The following is a 7686-nucleotide window of genomic DNA, read 5'->3' on the forward strand; positions in this document are numbered from 1 at the left end:
AGTGTCTCAGACCAACAATTGATAAATGGGACATCATGAAACTGAAAACCTGTAAGGCAAAGGAGACTACACTTTCAATAAGACAAAATGACAGGCTACAAATTGAGAAAAGGCTTTCATTAACCTTACATTCAATAGATGGATAATATCTAAAATATAGAAAGAATTCAAGAAGTTAGACTCTAACCAGAAACAAAAGCAAAAAAATAAAAACAAAAGAAACAAATAAAAAACAATTAAAATTGGGCCATAAAGTTAATATGAAATTCTCAACATAGGAATCTTGAATAGGTGAGATATACTTGAAGATATACTCATTGCCCTTAGTCATCAGGGAAATGCACTTCCAAATGACCCTGAGATCCCATGTTATATCAATCTGAATGACTAAGAAAAAAACTCAAACAAAAGCACATGCTGGCAAGGATCTGGAGAAAGGGGAACACTGTTTCATTTCTAGTAAGATTGCAAACTTATTTAACCACTCTGCAAATCAGTCTGGTGGTTTCTCATACAATTTTATCGGAATATCCAACTATACTCCTCCTAGGCATATACCCAATATATGCTGCACAAGTATATGTACACCACTATGTTCATAGAAGATTTATTCATAATAGCCAGACACAGGAAATAACCCAGATGTCTCTCAACCAGAGAAATAGCTACAAACAATGATCATTTACACAATAGAATCTTTTTCAGCTATTAAGAACAATGACATCCTGAGTTTTTATAAATGTGGCTACAAATGGATGGAACTAGAAAAGATCACCTCTAGTGAGATAGTCCATAACCAAAAAGATAGGCATAGAATATAAACACTGATAAGTTCATCTTATCCATAAAGTACAGGATACCCATGATACACCTCACAGACTGAAAGAAATAAACAAGTAAGAAAGCCCAAGCAATATAAATTTCACTTAGAAGGGGGAATAAAATGGCCATAGGAGACATATGGAAGGAGGATTGTGGTTGGGATGGGGGAGGGTAGGGGAATCGGGCAATAAACAGCTGTGGGGATAAACAGGAGAGAGGACCACAGGCCCAGGAGAATGAATGGAAATCTATAGCTGGAAATTGAGGGATGTGGTAAATCTCTAGGAAGTCCAAGAGGCTTGGGATGAGGGAGGGTCCCAGGAGTCAAAGAAGGTGACCTAACAGTAGGGAGATAGAAACTAAAAACACTACCTCCCTTAGCCAGAAGGCATAAAGGACCACCAACCCATCAACAATACTTTTGAAACAATGTTTATCCTTTTAAAAAATGCAGAAACAAAGACAGAAGAGACTGAAGGATTAGCCAACCAATAACCAGGCCAACTTAAGACCCATCTCATGGGAAAGCAATATTCACTGGCTCTATTAATGATATTCTGTAAGATTGCAGTCAAGGAAACTAGCAAAACTCTTCTGAGTCTCCACCCAGCATCTAACTGAAACAGATGCAGAAACCCAAAGACAAATATTGGATGGAGGTGAGATACTCTTATGTAAGATTTAGGAGAAGGATTGCAGGCCCTGATGGGGATAGGAACTTCCACAGGAATATCAACAGACTCACCTCAAATCACCTGGACCCTTAGGAGCTCTCACAAACCAAACCACTAAGCCACCAACCAAAGAGCATACAGAGACTGGACCGAGACTGCTAAAGCATACATAGCAGAGATGAAGCTCAGTCTCCAAGTGTGTCCCACTAGAGCAGAGGATGTCTGTAGAGTTGTTGCCTATCTGTGAAAATGATTATCTCAGCATGGGTCCCTTGTCTGGTTTCAGTGGGAGAAAATGTGCCTAACACTGCAGAGACTTGTGGTTTGAGCATAGGGGTATACCCAGGAGGCCCTAATCCTCTTAGAAGAGAAGAGGAAGGGGATGGAGGGACCAGGAGACAGGCAGCAATGTGTAAAAAAAAGAAAATAAATGAATGAATGAATGAATGAATGAATGAATGAATGAATGAAAAATTACCATTAGATGGATTTGAGATTCAAGGATTAGTGTATAAAGGAGCAGATAAAATTACAATATCACAAAATTCCTGAAATCCATCTTGGCTAATTCAACATGTATCTACCAGGTCCTAGGAATCAGAACATTATCTCAGATAAGACATCTAAAAAGGATTCAATGCATAGGACAAGAATGTCGAGTAGGAAATTTAATACTTCATGAAAGGAATATGCTCATAACTTTATCGGCAATATATTTATGTCAACAGTATGAAGCAGAGATTAGCATTTCTCCAGCTTTAGAGAAAGAATGTAAAAGAGATGGTCCTAATAAAGAAATAAAATAATAGATTGTTGAAGACATTTACAGACTGTCCATGATATCAACAAGCAGGATAAAGTAGTGTCTAACCCATTAAACCTTACTTGGGGGAACCACTGCTAGTAGAACACCAACTGCCTTAACGCTAAAATCACAAAGTGACAATGGTCTATTGGTAAACAATGGCCTATGAGAAAATAGAAGTTATAGACACTAGTACAACTATTCTACAAGCAGTCAATGAGCAGTATAGAATGGTCCATCTACTTTTAGAATTATCCTATATTTGTTATTAAAAATAAATCTGGAAGAAACATGTTAAGAGATCTGAGACCAATCAATGAAATCATTCAGCCAATGAGTTCTTTGCAGCCTGGGATGCCCTCCTTGTTACCTTAAGCATGTGCTATTATCATGATTGATTTAAAAGATTGTTTGTTTGTTTTTTTTCACAGTTCCTTTGCATGAGCATGATAAAGAGAGTTTTGGTTTCTCAATGCCTACTTATAATAATTCTCAACTTGTTAGTGGTGGATGTTTTCACAAGGTGTGTGAAACAGTCTTACCCTATTCCAATTTTTGTATAATAACTATTAGAAATAATTCATAAGCAGTTTCCTTAGCCCACAACTTATCATTATATGGATGAAATTTTCCTGATTCAAATAGGAAATTCTATTAATTATCTAATAGTAAAAAAAAATCTATAAAATATGTGACCATAAAAGCTCAAATTCAGGAGAGACCAAAAATATTTAATTTTCAAAAACTGCTGAGAGACATTAATTGTCTAAGGCTCACAATTTTGAATTAACTAATCAACAGCTGGGCAACCTATTTCAAACCGTACAAGGTGATAAGAACATGAACAGTCCAAGAAAATTAAAACTTAAGAGTGAGAGAGAATTGGCTCCCACAAAAAAGAAATTACAAGACACACATATGGATCATTTGGATCTAGGGATAGATTATTTTAGTTATTTTGCATTCTGTTCATTCTCCCACAGAAATTCCTATGCAGAGATAAGTTAATATCTTAGAATAAATATGTTTAGCATACAGAGTAAAAAAATTAAAGACCTATGAAGAAAATGATTTTGGTTTGAATGTAGAAGAAGAATAAGACTTGTTCAATTAGCAGGTGTAGATCCAGCAGAAAATTTAATATCCTTTACAAATGCTGAAATTCCCTCATTATGAGCAGAAATAAAAAAGAACGTTGGAAAAGGCCTTAGAGTAAGTTTTAAGGCGATATTAACAACAAATACACCAATAACAAGAGACATCAGTTTATAAAAGAATTAATGAGATTCTTCCTCACATAGTAAAAGGGATATAAATGTATCAAGTGCTTACATTCTGCACAGATGCAAATAAAGCAGGAAGGCAGGTTATAAGTTAGAAAAATGTGACTAATAGCCTTTGTAATTGACTTAAAAATCAACGTTGTGTGCCTTTCTTATGGTATTAATAGAATTTCCAGAATCTCTTATTATAATTATTAACTCTGAATGTACAGAAAAAAATTCTTTTGCATATAAAAACTGCTGAAGCTTATTAAGAATTAGCTTAACTATATATTCACTAACAAAAAGTGATTAAAAAATAGAAATCATTCATGGTATATACTATATATCAAACTCCACACAGTCCTACAAGGTGCTCCATCACAAAGCAATGATGAAATTGATCAGTTGTTAGTAGGAAATGTGCTAGAAGCTTCAGAATTTCATTGTAAAAACCCACAAAGTTAACAGCAAAAGTTTACAAAGGGATTTTTGTATCATTTGGTAATAACCCAAGGTAATTATAAGAAAATATCATACTTGGTTTTGTATAACCAAACTATAGTACCCACCAGCAGTAACCCAAGAGGCACCCACAGGAAAAGAAAAATCAACAAATGAATATGTTTCATTTTGAAGAGTTTGAAAATATAATGTATGTGTACCATTCATAAATACATCTTCAGGATTTCAATAGGTAACTGCTTTAAGTTCTGAAAGTCTGAAACTGTAATTACATGATTTTTTTTCTGAAATTATGGCTATTATGGTCATACCTGTACAAATTAAGACTGGCTTACCTTAGCATGTGTCCATAATAAAATGGAACATAAATCATATTATAGCTATAGCACAATCTCACAGCACAAGTAGTTGCATAAAGATACAATAGTTCTATAACAGAGAAACTGCTGACATAAACCATCTTATAGATTATAAAGATGTCTTGAAATCCCACCAACAATGGAGGAGTGTTTGTCTTTCTCCATATCCATATTACAAGGACACATGCTCCACAATGTTCACAGCAGCCTTATCTATAATAGCCAACAGATGGGAAGAATCCAGCTATCCTTCAACAGAGGAATGGATACAGAAAATATGTTACATTTTCACAATAGAGTACTATTAAACTATTAAATAAATGAATTTTTATGCAAATGTATGGAAATAGAAAATATCATCCTGAGTGAGGTAGCCCAGTCACAAAAGAACACACATGGTATGAAATCATTGATAAATGGATACTAGGCTAAAAGCTTGGAAAACAACCCCCATGAAGCTCAAGAAGAAGGAAGATCAAAGTGTGATGCTTCAGTCCTTTCTAGAAGGGGGAACAAATTAATTATTGGAGAAAATACAGAGACAAAGTGTGGAGCAGATTCAAGGCCATCCAGAGACTGCCCAACTATAGTACCCACCAGAAGTAACCCAAGATGCATCCAATATACAGACACCAAAACCAGATACTATTGTGGATGCCACGAAGTGCTTGCTGACAGGAGTCTGATATAGTTGTCTCCTGAGAGGCTCTTCCAGAGCCTGGCAAATACAGAGGAGGATGTTTGTAGCCAACCATTTAACTAAATATGGGATACCCAGAGGAGGAGTTAGAGAAAGGACTGAAGGACCTGATGGGGTTTGAAACCCATAGCAAGAACAACAATCTCAACCACCCAGCACCACCCCCCCAGAATTCCCAGGAACTAAACTGCCAACCTAAGACTACACATGAAGGGACCCATGGAATGTGGATTATTCAGAGAGTTGATATGATTGGGGATAAAATCTGGAGTCTAAAAAATACAAAATAATAAATAAAAACAAAAACCATAAAAAAAAAACCAAAAAACAGATAAAACAAAAAAAATGATACAGCTAGATTTCTAAGGATTTGGCCACTATCACAACTTTCTTAATACCCCCCCCAACACACACACACACACACACACACACACACACACTATGTTGCCACCCCCTGAGATCAGGAAACAGTTTCAAGGGAATGATGCCCTACTCCCAAAAAGTGGTGTGTGTGGATTTTGGTCATTTGGTGGTTTGCAAGTGGTTGTCATCATTTAAGGCATATTGCATAAAGTTGTTGATAGTTTTGGTCACAGAAGAAACAAAGTATAGGAGGTTAGATTCAGGAATCTGTTTTTCTGTTTAATATTCTTTCTTCTGCCCCTCTTTCTCTCCTATCTAGTGTTGAGGAGAAAAGGGAGAAGAAGGGATGAAAAGAAAAATGGTGGATATAGAAATGATAAGATAAAGAGTAGATTATTGAATCTAATTTTAAACTAAGGAATATCAACAAATGAAAAATATTTTTACATCTCTATGGAATTTTATATAGTGACACAAACTTAAAATTGCTTTTGCTACAACAGACAGTGCATGTTTCAATTCTTATTTAAGGTATAATACCTATGAATAAGTGCAATGTGAAGTTATAGTTTTTAAAAGCTTATAAACTGTTTGGGATAATTAAGATAAACAAGTTAGTAGTCAACCAAAGTTGTGTTCATGTTGGGTAATAATAAGTTACAAAATAAGCTTCATTTACCTTCCTTTACATGTTTTCAACGTTAAGAAGATAGGAGACAGCGAGAAACAAGCAACATTTGCCTAATCTGATGTATTACAGATAGAGAGTTTTCAAAAACTTCATGACAGTAAGTTATCTGCTCCAGGCAGCACTTCAATTCTACTTCTAGGAAGATAATGAGCATCAAAGAACCTCCAGATGGAGTTTCAGTGTCAAGCTAGCTCTCCCAATATTTGGTGATTTCAGCTAGATGCTTTCATCTGTGTATGTTTTAGGAGGTATAAATTTAGGCTTTTCCTGTGGTGGTACAGTTCCAGAATAATGACTCAGAGGCATATTAATTATTAAAAACTTCCTAAAACACTTGGTGTGCTTTTTTGACTAAAACATAGCTTATATGTACCTGCTTATTCTAGTCTGTGTATGCTATGTGACTAGTTACTTCACCTCAGTTTTGTATGTTCAACTTCCTCTGAATCCTGATGGGGAATCTTTTCACCTGAATATTTTCCAAAGTTCAAACCTCCTTGCAAGAAGCCACATTTTCTAGTCCTGCCTTAGCTTATAGGCCATCATATTTTTATTGACAGGAGATGCTTTGACACAGTAAACAAGAGATTATTTTTATATCTCTGTCTTTTAGTCCAATAAATTACTTTATTTTTAACATTAATAAACTATATGCAATAAGATCAATTAGGAAAATTAACAGGTAAGAATTACATTCATGATGTCAAATCCATATACATACGGCAACTCTGGAGAAGGTACTCCACTATCTATATTATCTTGGGGAGTTAACATTACTTACATAAACTATTTTATATTATAACTAACATTACCAATGAAAATCATCTTAGACTTTCAATCATTTTCTTAGATTCTAAACAACTTAAGCTTAATTGTGGGCTATTAATTATCTAGTATTCAACCCCATTAGAATTTTGAGAATGATAAATATCTGAGTAAGTAGGAAGTGAAGAGCTAGCAGCTTTCAATCTACAGAGTTGACAGAGGTTCCTGACTATGTGGACAGTCAAGCAAGGTTCTCTGCACTGTTGGAGCAGTATCTTTGACCCTTTGGCTCATGATATAAGAGACTTTTCTCTGAAGAATGAACAATGATGGGATGGCTAACTTCCTTTTCTGGGAAAAGCTCAGCATCCTACTTCCATTCATCCTGCTTGTTCATTTTGCACAGCATTATGTCTGCAGTTGAAGCAAGGACAGGTACCATGCTTTCTTTGTTTTCTTTGGTGTAAGTACTAATGTGGCAGAGCTATGTCTTGAGGGTGAACTATCTCCAATACTCCTGTGAAAATATCATGCTGATTTTTAAAGTGGCTGACCAAATTTGCAGTCTCATCTTCAATGGATGAGTGTGCTCCTTAGTCCATGTTGTCCCCAACATGAACTGTCACTGTGTTACTGATCTCTTTTTTAAATTTTTTTATTAGATATTTACTTTATTTACATTTAGAATGTTATCTCCTTTCCTGGTTTCCCCTCTGAAAACCCCCTATCCCATCCTCCCTCCCCCTGCTCACCAACCCACCCACACCTGTTTCCTGGCCC

This window comes from Mus caroli, chromosome 9, assembly GCF_900094665.2.
Source record: "Mus caroli chromosome 9, CAROLI_EIJ_v1.1, whole genome shotgun sequence".
Classification (NCBI taxonomy): Eukaryota; Metazoa; Chordata; class Mammalia; order Rodentia; family Muridae; genus Mus; species Mus caroli.